Raw genomic sequence first — 19994 nt, 5'->3', positions numbered from 1 at the left:
ATACGTATTTTATGAAGATTTACGTTAGTTTGATAGCAGTCTGTTTAGATCATTAATTAGCATTCTTTTCTTATTTTTTATCCAGATACTCTTTTGTTTCTTGCGAAAAACCTCGTTTTCGAACTATTTCTTTGTGACCGAATTGCAGTTAAATCATTTATAATAAAATAAATAAACAAATTTTTCGCGCGCGCGCACACACATGAGAGAAAGCGTGCTCTCTCTCTCTCTCTCTCTCTCTCTCTCTCTCTCTCTCTCTCTCTCTCTCTCAGGAAATATGAAAAAAGAGCTCGTAAACATAAATCCGGAAATTTTTAATTTTCACCGTGTTTTTTACTCTGTAGTAATATGCAGTATTAATTTTTTTTTTTTTTTACAGAGTATGATAAAAATTCCGTATAATATTTTATTATTTATAGAAAAAAAAGAAATAGTTCCTAGAATTATAATTATTGTTTTTATTTTTAATTTCGGCTAACTACAAATCTGGATTTAAAGAAGTAGTTAAGATATATATTTATTTCTTTTTAGCATTTTTTAAGTCGTTTTGTAATTTCTCTTTTATTTTTGCTTTTTATACAGTAATGATTATAATGATAAAACGGTTATTATAATAATGTTGTAATAACATTGTAATAATATTTATTTATTAAAATATTAATTTTGAAAATATAAAATCAAGTTACCACTGATTTGTCTAACTATAAAATATAATAGCGTTTTACTAGTTATGGGATTTCTTTATACTTTGTTTTTATTTAAATAATTAAATACAAAAATAAGAAATGATAAAGTTTTTAGGTAAAAATTATTTTTAACCAGATCCGTGGATAATTAATTCATTTACATATGGAAAAAATGTTTAAAAATATCCTATTTTTAGACAGTTCTTCGATAGTATTTCATGGAGTCTTTCGTAAATTCTAATTTGAGAACATTCTAAAAATATTTTTAAAATCATTGAAAGAGATCAAAATTTTGTTGAAAGAAAACTTGCTATCTATTAATATTATAAATGTTTTATCGTGCTTACCGACTAGCTTTATATCATAATCATAGTTTATCTTTATTTTTTGTGGTTTTTTACAGATTTTTCTTGGATAAAAATAAGGTACTTGTCTGTTAGCGTCTCATGTAACACTTTCTTTCCTGTTTAGCCTGCGGTAACTACCGTTTAGATAATTCTTCAGAGGATGAATGAAGATGATATGTATGAGTGTAAATGAAGTGTAGTCTTCAAATGAATCGCAAAAGTTTATTTCTAATGAAATAGAATTAAGATAATATTATCAGTAAAAATTAGGTTAGCGAGAGAAGCGAGCATTATGTTATGTTCGGTTAGATTGTGTAGATATCGTATCGGTTGGGATGCTAACCGACAAGTACAAAAACGAATATTATTTTGATATTGGAGAATAATAAATATAATTATAATGTTTTGTTTTGCAGATATTTTTGGTGTATTGATGATCGCGACGACAACTGGAGGTTTACGAGCTCTGGGACGTTGCAAGTATTCCTACAGTCGACGCATGTACACTGCTAATTGTGTCGGTATTAACTTGGAAGACATACCAAATAACCTGAAAGAAGATATTCAGGTAACACTATTTGAATTATTCTTATTATTTCTTATAATAGAAAGCCGATAACTGGACGCGATCGTTCTTAGAATCAGTGGAAGTTCAGTTTATTCAGAAGTTTACTATGTTCTACTTTCTACTTACAGATCAAATTCTTGAGGTTTTAACTTCAACGATTTCCTTATTCGGCTGCCTAAAAGTAATTTAAGATAAAATCTAGAATACCAAATAAAATAATGTATGTAGCTTGATACTAAAGAGAACACATAAAATGTTACAATCGTTTAAAAAAGAAGCAACCGTTTTACAGCATTTCCGGGTACTTTTTCGTTTTACGCCTCCATTTTTTTCACATAAAAATTACTTAATATAATATGTGTTACAGTAATTGATGAGTAAAACACTAACATGCTGTTTTATACCGGTAATTTTAAACATTCTCCATATTAACATATTTTACATATTAGTTAAGGTTAGTGAACGAAGCGAGCGCATATCAGTTGAAGCAATAACGAGTTGGAAAATTTACCTGAGAGAGCTGTATGCCGGTCATTTATTAAAAAATCCATAAAAGGTCCAGGAATAACGGTAGAAATAGACGAGTCAACATTTTCAAAAAGAAAGTACAACAGAGGCAAAATTCTCCCAAATCGGTCGGTATTTGCAGAGAAATTATAAATATAATCTAACCAAATTTAATATGCTCGCATCGCTCGCTAACCTTGATTAATTAACAGTTATGTTTTGAGTATTTAAATAATAAATTCAGTAATTATTGCAGTTATTTATCATTTAAATACTCAAACTATACCGTATTAATTAATTGTCAAGGTTAGCGAACGAAACGAGCGTAGGTTGAGTTTGGTTACATCATAATTATGATTTCTTTGCAAATACCTCCAAATACCATAAAATTATAATTATAACGAGCAATTATTAATAAGTAATAGGCAACGTAAAAAAAAAAAACCATTATGGGGAAAACAGAAAAGACACTGCATTGTGTTTAAATCACATATTGCATGGTAAAAATAGATATTATATATAGAAATAATGAAGGAATTTTTTGTTTAACTAGTGTACTTTTACTCACTTATCATTCTGGAGAATGTATGGAGTAGGGTGGTCTATTGAGGAAGGGTAATAAAATTCGATTAAATATTTTTATGAAAATATTAAAAACCTGTTAACTTAAGGAATTCTGTAAAGTTTGGCATTACTTGAACTTTGTACGATAAATAATAACCCAATTACGACATTTTGTATTTTTGGCTGTACTATTATCGAATTCGGTTGGATGTTGTATTTAATTTATTGATCAAATTTATCAGTTTATGTATAAAAATCACAAAAACCATTTTCAAAATATTTAAAAAAATTGTTTTTATTATGTTTTCGTATCATAGTTCCGTTCAACATGACATTTTTAGATAAACAAAAAACAAGAAATAAATTGATTTCAATTCATGTATGTGTATATTAAACTGACTAATGATATTCCTTCAGAAGATAAAACATTTACAATTCGTTGAATTAATCATTATTTTACTACACGCAGATTTGACATTGAAATAAAAAGTAAATAAAAGCTATTCTAATAGGTATCTCTCGATTTAGGCTGACAGCATCGATTATAAATAAAAATTCTTAAAATTTTATTTTTTATTATCATTTTCTATAAATTGTTTTAATCAATTATTTTTTTATGCAATTGTATTATGGTTAACAGTATGTATATATGTACGGAGCTGAATTAAATAAATTTATTCAAATTATGATTTAGTGTTATGTTTACTTTTTGCTTGGTGTCGGATGAGATAGGCAGAAAGATAATGGCGGGTATCAGAACTTTTTATGCCAGTATGAAGTTATTTAAGTCCGCCTTTTATACATAACTACTACTAAGCCCTGTGGTTTGTTACGGTTCTGAAACATGGTTGGGAGTGAATGACGCATCGAACATGCGAGAGTTTTAGAAAAAAAACATAATGAGCAGACTCACTGTCTGTGAGAATGGGGAAGGAAAAGCGAAAAATAATGTTGAAATTAATGACACTGGAAAATGAAGATGTAAGGTTCGTTGAATCGGGAAAAATTGGGTGGATCATGTGGCTAGAATGGGAGATGAGAGAGGATGGCAGGGAGGATATTGAGGAATGTACAATAGAAGAAGACCACGGAATAGGTGGATGGATGATGTGGAGGGGGTGACTTGAGGACGCTTGGCGTCTTCAATTTGAGAAGACAGGCAGGGGATCGGGCTATGTTCGGAAGGCTTGGGGGTCACATCAACCTGTAGCGTCTAGGAGTAAGTTACATGTTATTTGAATTAATTTTCTAATTAACTCGAATTCAAATGCTGATTTGTTGTGGCTAGCGTATTCCCTTACAATCACCTCTTCCCATTTATTGTGATTGATAGTTTCGTAAAGTTTTTTGGTTGGTTTTTCAGTTTATCATTTTTGCCTATTATTTTATGTATTTTCTGTATTGTAAAAGACTTATTTTTGTCAGAAATGATCAAACCCGTTCAAAATTCGGACAGCGCAGTGGTGTTAGAAAAGGTAATGTATTTTTACCACTTTTATTCAACTGTGCCCTGAAAAAGTTATCCGAAATTGGAAAAAAAGTTGAAGGGAAAAGTACAAAAATTAAGAAGATAAAGCTTGACTGTTTTGCATTTGTAGATGATATATATGGCCATTTTTGCAGAAAATATTAATGTCGTTTAAATAGAGGTATTAAAAGAAGTTGCTGAGAAACTTGACCTAAATAACTCTTTTGAAAAAGCGGAGTTCATGGCAGCAAAATTAATGGAAAATCAGGCAACTAAAAACAAAATATAGAACAACACAGCAAAGAGAAAACATTCACGTACTTAGGAAAATAGATCCGACCAAATGACCAAGAGAACCACTACAGAACAAGAAACAAGGGGTGTAACTAGCGTATAAAAAACATCTACAAAAAAATTCATCGTCGATCGACGCAAAAATAAGGCATTATTACACGGGAGTGAGACCAGAACTATTGAACGCAATAGAATTCTGTTCTCTGAACGGCAATCAACATAATCAAACAGTTAAGAATGCGATGAAGAGAGTACTAAGAACAATTCTGGGACCAAAGTGAATGAAAGGGGACAGTGGAGAATGAAATCCATAGAAGAACTGTATAAATTATAAAGAATGGTCAAAATTGAAGATACTTTGAGAAAAAGAAGGCTGAACGACTCCGACACTTATACCGAATGGCTGGAGGATGGCTAATAAAGCTATTTCATTTTTTATTTCCTTGTACGAAGTAAAGGAAGTATTGTGATTGCGAAAAATTTCGGTTTTAAGATTTTAACGGAAATATCCATTTTCAATATTCCCGAATCCATTTTGACTAGTTTCAGCGTGATGTCTGTAGGTAGTACGTATCTATCTCGCATAACTCAAAAACCATTAGCCGTAGGATGTCAAAATTTTGGTTTTAGGACTGTTGTAACATCTAGTTGTGCACCTTCCCTTTTGATTGCAATCGACTGAACCGAAAGTGTCCAAAACAGCCCAAAATCCAAAAAAAAATTGGATTTTGGACTTTTTTTGGAAATTTTAACTAATGAAATATTTGGTGTTACAAGGGGAAGGCACATCGGTTCAAAGCTTCTCCTTTTTTTATAATTTACGTATTTATATATATATATATATATATATATATATATATATATATATATATGTGTGTGTGTAGTAAAAAATATTTTTCGATTAATAATTCAATAAAATAAAAATAAAAAATCAGAAGTTATTAATAAAATAAAATTTATGTAATTTTCATTTAGAAAACATGTGTATATGTAATCTAATAGGCGTACAAGGAAGTCATGTGGTGTCCACACATCAGATTTTTTTTTTAACAAAAAAAAAGTGGATGGGGAGAATGATTCAGGATAATGACGGGATGGACATTAAAGAACAAACAATTCTGGATAGAGTAAGATAAAGAAATAGTCAAAAAGATTGAAGGGTTTCATGATAGCAACAGAAGAGAGAAGTAGGCTGCTCAGAGGAAAGAAGGAAAGCAGGAGAGAGTAGAATTGAATATTGAAAGGATGTAAAATCGGGAAAAATATTAAAATTTAAATAAAGATTGTTATAGGGAATCCATAGATGCCCTGAACGATAATTGAGAAGTGGAATTTCTTAATTTGTGTTATGATTTCTTTCACTTTCTCTCTGAAATTATTAAAACAAATTTTTAAGTCTAATTTCTCCTTTGTATTTTCGGATCAAAATTTTTTATTCAGGCTGATTTGAAATTCGATTAAATAGTTGACAGATGTATGTATGATAAGAAAAATATATGAATAAATTAAATGAAAAAATGAAACGATTACATGAAGAATATAGATTCATGAAAATATGAAAGCAGACAAATATGAATAAAATATATGAATTCATACATATGTATGTATGAATGCTAAATTCTTTAAATTGTATTTTCCGTATACGGTATGTATATATACCGGAGGGTTCATTTAAATTGAGACACCTATATTAAAAAAAAACTACACATTTTAGGAAAATGCTATTAAAATTTTCCCATTTCAATGGGGAAATACGTTCACAACCTATGTTGTCCTTGATGAGGTTAAATAAAGGTCATTTCAAGGTTAACTGTTTTTTTTTTTGTTTTTTTTTTAATAGGAATCTATATTTTTTATAGCAGACTCGAATTCCTTTGAAAAAATAAAAAATAATAAAAATTTCATTTAAGATGACTTTTTTTCTAAAATTGATCGTTTTTCACTTATTCATCTTCAAAAATGCTGTAGGCCTATAAAATGGTGCTTTTAGTTTCATTACTTCTGGTCCAGCTGTTGAGTTACATTCAGCTGATGTTAAATTTTAAATAAAAAATAATCGATTAAAGGATTAACCTAAATAAAATCCATTTATGTTTTAATGTATTTTGTAATCAAATACCGGTACGATATACAGCCTACATGTGTTACACCGGTTTGGTCAGTTAAGTTATTTTAACTCTAAGAAAATATTTGATTTAATGAATTACTGATACATAAGATATTTTTTTTTAATGCTCTTTATTTAAAATAATTACATAAAAGTTACTCTACATAAATTATTTCAACAATTGTTTGAAGTGGTGTCCTATGCATTTTTCGATACGTTTTAAAAGCGGCCCATGAACATTTAATAGAGTTTTTCACCTGATATCTCTACAGACGTTTGTTATACGCTCTTTCATGTTTTTAGGGGTGGTTAATACTTCTAGGTAAATCTTTTCTTTGAGGTACCCCGTTAAAAAAGGTCTATTGGACTAATGTCGGGGGAACGAGCAGGCCAGTGAATTGGACCAGTTGGACCAGTCTAACGATCACTATATTCGCGTTCCAAAATTACTCTGGTGATAATTGAATAATGTGCAGGAGAGCTATCATGATGAAATCATATCGTTCCTCTCTTCTCCAAGGGTAGTTCTCCTCAAGCAGTAAAGGCAACTGATTTTCTAGAAAATCTGCGTATTTCTCTCCGTTCAAATTTCCATTGAAAAAGTGCATTCCGATTAATCTGCAGCCTATGATTCTGCACTAAAAATTTCCAGTCCATGGATGTTGATGTTCTACTTCCCTTAGCCACCGTGGATTTGCACTGCCCAATAATGGATATTGTCTGTTTACTGTTTCGTAAGTATAACCTGATTCGTCGGAAAATAGAACATTAATAAAAAAATTTGACCTACCTGTACTTTTTCCAACGCCCATCGACAGAATACTACTCTAAATTAAGTGAAATGTGGTACGGATAGAATTTCAGGCGTTTCATTATTCTAAGAACATTGGCTTTGATATCCCGGAGTCACGCCAAATTTTTCTTGAACTAACATGAAGATCTGCAATGACCGCCGCAGCTATCTCTATTTCATTGTTTTCTGCTGTCACAGTAATTTGACGGTTCCTATTTTTGGCCCCCGCACTTCCAGCATCACTAGACTGTTTTACAATTCTCTACACAGAAGCACGTCTTGGAGTATTTCTACTGGAGAATTGTAGAGCATACAAGGATCAACATTTCGGTGCAAAATTACCTCAGTTTTTTCTCTAAGTGTAAATCATTCCATAATTTCCAATAAATGAAAACTAAATAACTTAATATTTATTAATAGTTGGCGAGTAACAAAGTAATAAAAAAATTAATTGAAGACACTGATAAATACGTTCACTTAGACAAATGTCATTTCCAACTTGAACTCCACTTTTAGGCTATGAGGGTAAGTAAATTATTATCCGCAGTATGGTTATAAATTTTATTGCAATACAAATAGGAAACTTACATGTGCGTCATTTTTCAACTTAGTCCCCCTGAATTTCAACGGACTTGGTCCATCGTTGCACAAGTTTACTGATGCCCTCATAAAAGAAGGTTTTTCGGTTGAGCTGCGAGCCAGGAATGCAACGCTTCTTTCACTGTTTCGTCCTAGGTAAATCAACGGCCCCTTAAAGCCTCTTTGAGTGAACTAAACAAGTGGTAGTCAGAAGGGGCAAGATCAGGACTATACGGAGGATGAGCCAGTACTTCAAAGTTAAGTTTCTGGAGCGTTTTTCAGCAGTGTGGGCAGCAGTATGTGGACGGGCATTGTCGTGTAACAACACAACACCTTTCGACAGCAGTCCTCGGCGTTCGTTTTGAATTGCAGGTTTTAGCTTGGCAGTAAGCATCTCACTGTAACGCGCACTGTTAATTGTCGTGCCCCTTTCCTCATAATGTTCCAGTACTGGGCCTTGTGAGTCCCAAAAACCCGTGTAAGCATCAGTTTTCCTGCGGACGGTTGGGTCTTGAACTTTTTTTGCAGGGCAAATTTGGATGTTTCCATTCCATACTCTGCCGTTTACTCTTCGACTCGTAATGATGGATCTGTGTTTCGTCACCAGTAATGATTCTGTCTAAGAAGATACCATAGTTCGTTACCATAGCGATCCACATGTTTTTGGCAGATGTCCAAGCTCGTTTATTTATGCGACTGTGTGAGTTGTTTTGGGACCCATCTTGCACAGACTTTATGAAACCCAAGTCTATTGTGGATGATTTCGTAGGCAGAACCGTGACTAATTTGCAGACGATGTGCCGCCACTTAATCGAAAGTTACTCGTCTGTCTAAGAAACCATGTCACGTGCACGCACTCCTTCGTCGTGCGTAACGCTTGTGCGACCGTTTTTTGAATTTTTCATTCCATTCATAGACTCTTCGTTGCGACAATACACTATTCTCGTACTGTACCGAAAGTCTTCGATGAATTTCGGCTCCTGATACACCTTCCGACCACAAAAAACGGATCGCTGAACGTTGATCTTCTTTGGTGCAAACAGTAAGCCGAGCAGCCACGGTTAACGGCAGGGCAGCGATAATGGAACTAACCTAGCAGCATCAAACCTGCACAGACATAACAACAATTAAACCACGCATGCGTCATCTACGCAACACGACAGTACTACCAACATAAACTAAAATTTAACTAAATTGCGAATAATAATTGACTTACCCTCGTATTTTAAAAAGTTCGCTGGTGTTTACATGCTTAACTTCGTTTTCTTCTTCTTCATTTGCATCATCATTGTTAGCATCGATTGTTTTTTTATTTAAAGTTTAATTTTTTTAATTTAAAATTTAACATCAGCTGGATGTAACTCGTCAGCTGGGCCAGATTTAATGAAACTAAAAACACCAATTTATATGCCTTAACATTTTTGAAGATGAATAACTAAAAAAGATATAAATTTTAGAAAAAAAGTGAAATGAATTTTTTTGTTGTAAAGAATTCGATTCTGCTATGAAAAATATAGGTTCCTATTTAAAAAAAATTAAGTTGACCTTGATGACCTTTATTTGACCATATCAAGGACAACATAAGATGTGAACGTATTTCCCCCTTGAAATGGAAAAACCTTAATAGGAAACATTTTTTCCATAAAATATGTAGTTTTTTAGATATAGATGTGTGTCAATTTAAATGGACAACCCGGTATATATAAACAGAATTTGTTATCTACAATCTGTCTCTTTGGAACAGTGAATAGCAGCTTCAGATGTAGGAGGGAAACCCCAACAGCCACTTAATTCCTCTATATTCCGTTTAATGGGACTGGCACCCAATAACAGCTGCCGATGGATGATGAAAAGATATTTTTTTTGAAGCGTGTAAAAAAATATACTAATGTATCTGACCATGATTCGAACTCAGAACTTCCGGATGAAAGACTATTATTCCGCCTAGGTAATTAGCGGTTAAATATTAGTGTAGTTTATTTTATTCTTTAAATAAAATAGTAATTTTGTTAAATAAATGCTGTAGACTGTAATGCATTAAGATTTAGTTTAATTTTTAAATACTTGGTCAAAATATTTTCTATTTTGTTCCATTATAGCGCTGTTGCTGCTCAATAATATTTTCAAGGAAATTTAATTTTTGTAGAGGAGATGAACAATGAAAAATAAAGTACAAAGTAAAGCCTCTCTATTTTTACTCTGAGATAGGCGCTTATTAACATAATCTCATATTAGTTCTGAACTATGGGCAGTAATTTCTTAAAATTTAATTTTTCGGTTGGATTTTATCATACCTAATAAATCTTTGAATAAATTTTCCTTTATTTCTCTTTTTTGTTAACGATAAACATAAAAATTCGTGGTATCTTTCTTTTTTCATTCCGAACACCTGTGGGGGTTTGCGTTACCTCTTACTATATCTAACTAATGAACAGTAATTACATAAAATTCTTTGATTCAGTAGTTTTATCATACACGGCCTAGCATTTTCTATAAGCTTTCGGAATAAATATTTTGATTTTGCAATTGTTTGAAGATAACGTTTATAAATATGTGGTTAGAAATGTAAACAGTTTATTTTAAGGATTTTTTTTCCACTTATCACCTAAATTACAAAAGCTTTTTCAGAATGTTTTATATTTGTACCCTCTACTAACAATACATTTCTCATAGAGCAGTAATGTATTCAAACCGATTTGTTATCTGAAGAAAAAAATAACATAGATATATATCGAGATAGTCTCGTTCCTAAGTCGATTGGTGATTGGTTCGTTTCGAGACATCTCTCGGTACGTCATATTTACGAATGATAATTTCTTTACATTTCGTTGGTCAGTTGAACGTAAATTTAAGCTATCATTTTGTGGAACAGATGTTTCGTTTTTCCAAATGGGTTAAGATACAATTTTATGCGTAGGTAGTACGTGCTCGGAATTTTGTATCTGGTAAAATATTTTTCCTTTTTCCCCTAAAATACTAAATATAAAAGAACTAGGTCAAAACCGTTTCTAATTTGTTGCACTGAATAAATATTGCACCACAGTAGTATTTTAAGAAGATTTCATATATTGGAATAAAAAAAAAATAAAAAAACATTAAGATACCTGGTTTTTCGATTTCGAGCACGATTTTGTATTTGCCTTTTTATTTTACTGCGATACCATCTTATGAGCTATTTAATAAACCAACCGACTTGAGACCTCGTAATTTTGACCGATGATGTACAGGGATCATGGCACGACAACCAGTTAAAATGACTGTTGTCGTGGCACGACCAAGCTACCGTGGCAAAATTGTGCGCGGCAGTGCGGGAGCTATATAAAGAGCATTCTTCCTTGTACGGCCGAGTCATGAGTCATAGGGTCCCTCACCAGGTGCATTTCTGCTAGACCACACAATATTCGGCGACCGAAACGGTTTTCGGAGGATGGATTGAAAAGGAATGGCGCTGGGAGAATGAACAATTCTTGCAAGATCCCAAAAAACCCATACTTATTATTTTTTAAATTATCTACGATCTAGAATAAGCACGAAACCCAGTCCTATTGTCCTCCAATCAAATGTAATTTAATTAATACCAATCGTATTATCCACATTACCGTCTTTAAATAAGAATCACCTCTCAGCAAGGAGGAAATATCCAAGTCCTGCGACATAGTTTTTTAAGGTAATGCACCCACCCCTCAAAACAACTTTTGCAGTCCGTTCCAGCTGACCTGAACGCCTTTTATATACAATCCCAAATGATATCCAGGAAAGAAGAAGGAAAAGAACTACAAGTGATCTCAGTCGCCGCACATCAGCTACAGTCCCTTCGGTCTCCCAACGCCGGGCGCCTTATGAAGAGCTGAAAATTAAAACGCCGAGCTGGCCCAATCATCAGCTTCGAGAAGCTTAAAAAAATTAAGCGGCCCTTTTCAGAGCCTATCTAATGAAATGGATGCCCCCTTGTCTCGGCTACCAACTTGCTAAACGGTCCTTTTTCAGGCTACCATTATTCAAGATGCCTCTTGTCATGGGTTGGCTAGCGTAACTTTTGGTGGTACGTCTTATTTATGATGATTTCTGAAGACCTTTTTGGTCCATTTACTTTAATCATAACGTTATGGTATTTTGTGGGGAAAAAATAATTTCTAATTACGTTAGGATATTGTTATTTTCATAGATAATCACGGAGTCAGAATTTTGAATTTAGTAAAATAATTTTTCATTTAAATTATTGAACGATTATTTTAATTTATTGCTTTCTTTATGTTTTCGGAAGAATGCAGTTTTTCCCAGCTGTTTTAGCGGGGCAAGAATTATTTAAAATACGAAGAATTTGCGTACGAAATAGTTGATTTTTTTTATGGAAATTACTATTCCCACCTGCTATTCGGAGAAAAATTTTATAAATCATATTACTGGGTGTATATGAAATTGTTTTCTGTAGAGGAGTAGTAATAATAATAATGTTTACTTTATTCTTACGTGAAAAGATTACAGTTCTACTAACAAAACGTAACTTGTTGCTATGCAAATATTATTTTTAAAAAAAAGCGTACTCATAGCCTGATAAATGTTTTAAACTGTTTTATAAGTAAGCATTATTCTTCGTTGCGAAAAAACATAAAAAGAGTTTTACGATTTCATTTCATATTTCATCAACTCATTGGTGTCATACCGTGTCATCCACGATCCACACACAGCGTGCTGCTGTCTGTTACAATTTTACTTGGCAGCGAACATTATAGGTTCGTTCATTTTTATATTAGTTCTCTTTTCTCGCTGGTATTTTTTTTTATTATTGATTTTGTTTTGTATTACTGGATATTGTCCATCAGATAATTTTTCTGCCGCTAGTTATAGATCTTGCAACTTCGATTATCCGACTTCTCTTTATCAACTCATCTATAAGCAGGAAAGAGGAGAAACCTAGTTTAGTTAATACATTAAGGTTGGTTTAATTTTGGGAGTTTTTTAATCACAAAAAAAAACATCTTTTGAATCTCAAAATGTATATTTTAATTTTTGTTCTTTTGGAGTATTTGATCAGATTTAAAATACGCGAGTAAATGATAGAAAACCATTTTTGAATATGAAGAAGGCGTTGGCTGTTAAATCGTGTTATAATCAGACTTTACAACGGTGAATGTTTTAATCAAATCAGATCTTGACACTTGATTCACTATCATAAAGGCGGTGGTGTATTTCCCACAAATATTTTCAAGAATTCTTTCTAATTTTAAATTATATTTAGTAATAATAGACATTCTTTTGCATGTTTTCGTCAATCTTGATGAATTCACTGGTCCTTTGTAATTTGACTACCAAAATAACAAAATTATGTAATATTTGTAATATTACAATCCTTTAATGTTGAATTCTTCATTATCTTCCTTTTTATTGTATTTCATTACCTTGTTTTACTCTTGTTAATTAAAAAAAAAAAAAAAAATCTAATTTACCCGTTCAATCGTGTTTGACCATTGTAGGCGATGATGCTTTTGCCATTGGAATTTTCCTGGGTGGGTATTATTGGTGGTTTGCCATTGCCTTCGCAGTGTGGTTAATTGAAACCCAACCATCAAAGATCTCCGCGATATAATATTCAAATCCGTATAAAAGTGCCTTTACTAGGGTTCGAACGTAAGAACTCTCGACTGCGATGACGAGTTTTACCACTAGACCAATCCACTTTAAGAGTGTAATTTTTATCGTACCAATAAATCCAGGACATTTCAGAATTTCTTCAGATTCATATTTCATTTTTGCTTAAAGGACAACGTCATTAATGTTTTTTTATCTTACTCTTTGGATGTTAACTCTGTTTTCATATTTTTCCTTCACTTACTGTAATCCTACATACAAATTGAAAAGCAACTGGGACATCCTTTTCTCATTCCTTTCTAAATTAGATTTCGTCTTTTCTAATATTAAGCGGGTAATTGTAACGTTACAAATAAAAATAAAAATGGTATGATTAACAGAAAGTTAATTTACTAGCTATAGGATTCAAATACATTTTTTCTGCCGTTTCCCTCTCCTCCGTTTTATGTAACAGATAATCGCCATTTAATTTCAGAAGTAGCCTATCGTTCTTCCTAAGGAGTCATTTCATATGGAAAAATTTATCTTTTTAAAATAAAGTTTACTAAATTACATTTTTTATTGTGAGAAGCTAGCCTCACTCAAAATGTTTTTCTCAACTCTGAGTAGAGATAAGAGCAAACAATGATTCTCCCTATATTATAAAATGGTTAGAAAAATGCTGAAAATATGGTCGCAAAGAGGCCAGGGGGCGCTCATATTTTTCAATGAAGGTTGGCATCCCTGCTAAATTCTCACTTTTTTTTGTTACTCGTTGGCTCAGGTTGGCTTCCCTGCCAAATGTTCCCTTTTTTGTGACTCTTTTTTCAAATGAGGAACTTTAACTTTTTATTTAAAGGACTTTTAATTTTTAAAAAGCCCTTCGGACAGCTGCACTCGGCTCCGCACGAGCCACATAGCTCCTGACAGTTCACTCGGCTCTATCCACGCTATAAAAGCTGGCTACGCACTAGAATAGGGGAGTCTAGTTCCTTCATCCAGAGATTCAACTTTTGTTTGTTCAAACAAATTGTTCAATCAAACCAAGGCGACAGATTATTCGACAGTAACTGCACTAAAAACTATTAAAATATCCTATGTTTTAAGAGAATGTGAACTAAATATGATTTATATTATATGAATGGTCCTAGTAAACAGAAAATGGAATGATATACTTGATCCTGTGTGACATAAGACGCATAGGAATTTAACAAAGTCTGGACTATGACTTTGTTTTAAATAATATTATTTATAAGAGTAACAAGCATTTTTACTATATTCAATATCAGGTATTAAAAATTGAACTCCAAAAATTCTGTTATATTATTATTCGTCAATGTTTAGAAAGCTCATTTGACCCGAAGGGTGGGGGATAGATTCCTAGATCGGCATGGGAGGCGGGTTTTTGTTGCCCACGACTTGTCGCGGCGCACTATTCACTTTGCTGTACTATTAGCAGTGCTAACATTTTAGCACTCCTCAGGTAAAATACTGGGCAACTTTAGTTACTTAAGTTTATTAACGAATAATACGTAAATATATTATCTGTTAATATAGAATATTTTTTTATAAATTTACTGAGTTTTGATTTTGTTTCAGGTGCTTTTGTTATCTGAAAATAGGATACGCGATTTGTTCAATCACAGTTTTGCGCCGTACAGCTCATTGAAGTGGCTAGATTTGTCGAATAATTTTATTAATTTTATCGAGGCCGGTACATTTATGGCCGTACCAAAACTGGAGGTGTTGGATTTAAGGATAAATGGAGTATCCAGTTTGCCGGCCGAATTGCCGTTATCATTAAATAAATTGTATTTAGACCGAAATCGGCATTTGGTATCGGTACCTCTTTCGAACGCTTTCAATCTAGAATACCTGTCGATCGGAGGAAGCCAACTGAGTAAATTACCAAACTTTGGATTTTTACCGAATCTGAACGAATTGAATTTGACCGGTAACTCTGTCGATGCTATATCTGCTGAACAGCTAGCGCCGTTATGCAGATTAAAGGTACTACATGTTCCTGAAGAATTGTTTTCGAAAAAGAAAGAGACAGCTTGTCAGTGCCACGAATTTTCTTATTGGACCAATAAGTACTCAATTTTTACAAATTTAACTTTGAACTGCACCGAATTAAGTAAGTAACTTTTTCTTTAAATTTATTTTATTATTTAGATCATATTAATGGTTGTTAGCAATTTTTTAACTGTATTTCTCATCTTTATCAAAAGATTATGCTATTTTCGGAAGCGATTAGACTATTGTCAGATCCCGTGGCGGCTCGTAGCTAAAATTAGTCGGGGTGTTGCTCCAGAAAACCTTTTTCTGGACCATTTCAAGGTCGTGGTAAAAGCTTTCTGTAAAATAAAAGAACCGTAAAAAAAAATGAAGCAAATAGAATAACTGGAAGCAGAATAATAATTTAATTGTACACTTTATCACATTCAAGAATACGGTACACATACGGTTTTTAAGCACATTGTGCTGAAAACCCGTATTCGGTTAATCCGAATAAATAATAAAATGCCAATACAGACAATATTTTTTAGTATTGTTAGATAATAACACAATAGAATGCCCGCTTAAATTCACTATAATCCAACGGTGCTTAATTTAAATTTCTATGCACACAGAAATAAATAGGTAATTAGTTTTTACTAATTACTTTCTCTTTCGCCTTTCCAGCATGTTTCGGGACAGATTTGGCAGTGAAAGAGCTCTTGCTTTCCGCCATCTTCTGATCAGTACTGAAAAAACAACTAAACCGCTTTCATATTCCTTCCACCGACTAAACTACAAATAGAAAAGGGAACGAACACGGAACGTTCCATACACACGCGGAGTAAAAAAAAAATACCTTCCACCAGCACGCCAGGGTCGGAACTGCGGGAACGACAGTGCTCTCTCCCTCGCAACCACGCGCTTGCAGCTTCCTAAATGCGCATGCGCACAACAGCCAAACACCACGCCGATGGAACTGAGAAGCGCACAGTTCCATACATAGATTTTTGTATATTTTTCGTAAACCGGGGGATAGCTACTGATATTAAGTTTAAGGATTATATATTGTACAAGTATAAAGAAAAAAGGATTCGTATTAAATTTTATCTATAATATCAAGTGGAGACAGGGGATGCTGCAGTTCCACGGTGCCTATACCCGAGCCGCCACTGGTCACATCATTTACAACCATTAGGATTATGATTTTTAAAAACAGGTGGTGGGGTTAAAAAAAATGCTGATAGTAACGTTTTAACTGAATAAATCAGGAAAGAAATATATTTGATTGTGAAATTATTATTTTTTTTTAAAGTATTAATGCGTAGCTTGAATTACAAATTTTTCAATTTTCTTTTAATTTTTGTAATACAGTGGAAAACAAATAACGAGATGTTTATTAACACAAAATATTACTTAATTTCCGGCCGGTGGTATTTGTTATAAAGCACTAAATTTTTCCTGAAAAATAACAATTAACAGGAAAAGTGTATGATGACGTAATTTGTTTTTTGTTTTGTTTTGTCGGCTTCTGATTAACTATGTAAATAAAAATACACGCATACGTCACTATCATTTGTAGAATACATTCTTCCTGCAAAAATGAAATAGAAGAGCGTTTATTGACTTATATATTTATTTGTTGATCTATTTTTTTTTTTGTGTAGACATTCTACGTAGTAATTAACATGACACCATTACGTTTTTCATTATTACTTGTGAATTTCATTCAGTCCTTAATACGGTAACTTACTGTAAATATTATCTGATTATTTAATGCTATCGTCCGTTTTAGGATAGGAAAGATTGTTTATGGATCTGGATAAGAGCATTTTTTATGTTTATTTTTTATCTCTTGCTTGTTAAGAAGAGCGTTGAGTTAAATAGCATTAAATACAATTCAAATTTTAATTCGTAAATGTAGTTTCCTTTAGTTCAGAAATTTAACATCCGAAAATAATTAAATTGCATTGACACTTTCGGATATATTTCATCTCATTTAAATTTAACGAAATGCTCAGCTTCGTTCGACCCGGTACGAAACACGGATCCTTCGTACGAACCGGGTCGGTTCAGAAACGAACGGATTTTCAGAACGCACTACATAGGTTCGATTAACGAGTAACCTACACTACTCACAAGCATAAATTTTCAACTCTCACCGTTGTGATTCAATGCAAAAGCGCATATGAAAAATTACACCACTGCATAGTCATTGTTGTCTCTTGTCGACCTTAAATTGAGCGTAACTCAGGAACGATAACCAATCTTCATGAAATTCTCATATGCACAACTTCAGATACACTACTATAGCATTTCTAAATTTCAATGATATTTATGCAGTGGTTTTGGAGATTTTCAAGCTACAAATTTTACACATAAACCTGTATATGAGGAAATTACATTTTAAGTGAATAGTATTTTCATACTCCCTCCTACCTCAAAACGTAAAGAGAATTCATTTTCATCACGCAATTCCACCATGCGGCCGAAAATAACATCGTAATTTTCTTCGAAAAATCTGTAAAGAGTACATATAATTAGTTTATGCATTATTTATAGTAAATTTGATTTGTCTGTTTCAGGTTTTTTCGCCTCGCTGTCTCTGTATTTCTCTCTTTTTTTTATACCTCTAACTCTTTTTATTTAATACGGAAATAAGCAGACCTTTCATTTCGCGTTAAACGTTATTCACTGTATTTGTTTCACTGCTGATACGGCAATAAAGTTAATTTTTTTTTTTGTTATTTAAATCATACAAATATTCATGCATACACCAGTAATTGGAAAAATTGTTATTTAACTTGAAATAATCAAACGTACTTATCTTTAAGTTTGAAACGTATTTATACCAGATAATTTTTTGAAATCATCATTATTAATTTACATAATACAGAATGATTTTTTAGTCCTGTTATCCAATTGTTAATGTCTGGTAATTTTTTTCTAAGAAAGGGAAATTTTGTTTTGTGACACGATGTTGGTAGCGCTACTCAACCGGTATAGATACGGCAGTGTGAGTTGATTTTCCTTGAGCTGTGCAAACTTTTGTGCCGTTTCCGGTCGTGTTACAAACAGAATGTCTTTTACCATAGAACAACGAGTTTTCATTCTTGAACAATATTTTGCCATCGAGATGAACAAGATTTTGCAATCGGAACCATCGAGATGGAGCCAAGCTTCATCACTAAAGAACACTGTGTTTACAGATTCGATTCGGTTATCGTTTACGAAACCTAAACCGACGGCAATATTGCAATCACTTGTTTAAATCTGGAGGCTGAAGCTCTTGGACTAATCGTACGCGATACGCATACAATTAAAATTTTTTAGCAGCTATCTGAACCCTGGAATATGACAAACCAACTTGCGTGGAAATTTTTCGTAAACTTTTCCGTGGAGAATTGAGCAATCTTGTTTTCACATTCTCTGAAACATCATCTGTTAAGCGAGTTGGAAGACCACTACGTTTTCTGTCGCAAACACTACCTGTCTCTCGAAATAGGTTTGCTAGCCTAGAAATTGACATTTTTTCTGGCGGAGGAACACCAATAAATTTAATTTGAAATGATTCTTTTACACTCGCGTACGATTTCGTAGCAAAACATTGTTGAGAAACAACAACCGGTTGAGTAGCGCTACCAACTTCGTGTCACAAAACAAAATTTCCCCTTCTTAGAAAAAATTACCAGACATTAACAATTGCATATCAGGACTAAAAAATCACTCTGCATAAGAAAGTTAAGGGATATAATAAATGTAAATTTTTTTTCATTGTATAAATTAATTGTTTGAATTGTGTATGATTTTCGTGTATTTGTTAATATGAGCTCAACATTGATGAATTACTTTATTTCTCAGGACTATTTTCGCTCTTTATATCGGAGAATTTTCTGGTCCCCTGTTCGCCAGAAGATGCTTCGATGTAAGTAGCGAAATTAGTTTTGTGTGCTTGTGCGCGCGCGCTTATGGTTACATCAATAGTAGCTGAAATTAAAGAGGCACCAACCAGATTGGCTTTCTTTGAGAGTAATGTTGTTCATTTTATAGCCGTTCCTTAAAATGAACATAGTGAAGGTTCACTTATAGGCTGAATATTACCTATATTTCAATGCGCTTGTGATATGTTGGCATGTAACCGTGTATTTGACTCGGGTGAAAAAGACAATATGAAACCATTTCATTTCTATTTCCCCCACCTAATCAACTCGGCATGGAATATTTGGTTTTTGATTTTTAGGAGTAATTTGTGACTCGGTCATTACGGTTGTGGAATTTAACCCACAACGCTTTCTTTCTTCTTTGGAATTATCTATTCTGAGGAATTAATATTTAAAAAAAAAAACAGGAAATGGAACAGTGCTGTTTAAATTAATTTTTTTTTTTACATAGGAAAAAAACCCAAATATGAATTTTTTTCATAATAAAAGCAAATGACATTTAAAAATACCTGGAATAAACGCAAGTGGTGTAATGTATTTGCTTGGCCAATAAAACTGGTTTTCTTTTTATCTT

At 32.8% G+C, this 19994-nt stretch overlaps 1 protein-coding gene across 1 annotated transcript in view; it reads left to right on the top strand.

The window, feature by feature from the left end:
* The first annotated feature begins 1471 nt into the window (after positions 1–1471).
* Positions 1472–19994, top strand: part of LOC142328701 (cytosol aminopeptidase-like) — a 76554-nt gene continuing 58031 nt past the window's right edge. Inside the window, exon 1 of the mRNA XM_075372638.1 lies at positions 1472–1601. The gene's annotated coding sequence lies outside the window, so the exon portion shown is untranslated. The remainder of the gene's footprint in view (positions 1602–19994) is intronic.

The sequence above is a fragment of the Lycorma delicatula genome, chromosome 8 (assembly GCF_047948215.1).
Source record: "Lycorma delicatula isolate Av1 chromosome 8, ASM4794821v1, whole genome shotgun sequence".
Lineage (NCBI taxonomy): Eukaryota > Metazoa > Arthropoda > Insecta > Hemiptera > Fulgoridae > Lycorma > Lycorma delicatula.
This window is presented reverse-complemented; position numbering and strand designations above follow the sequence as displayed.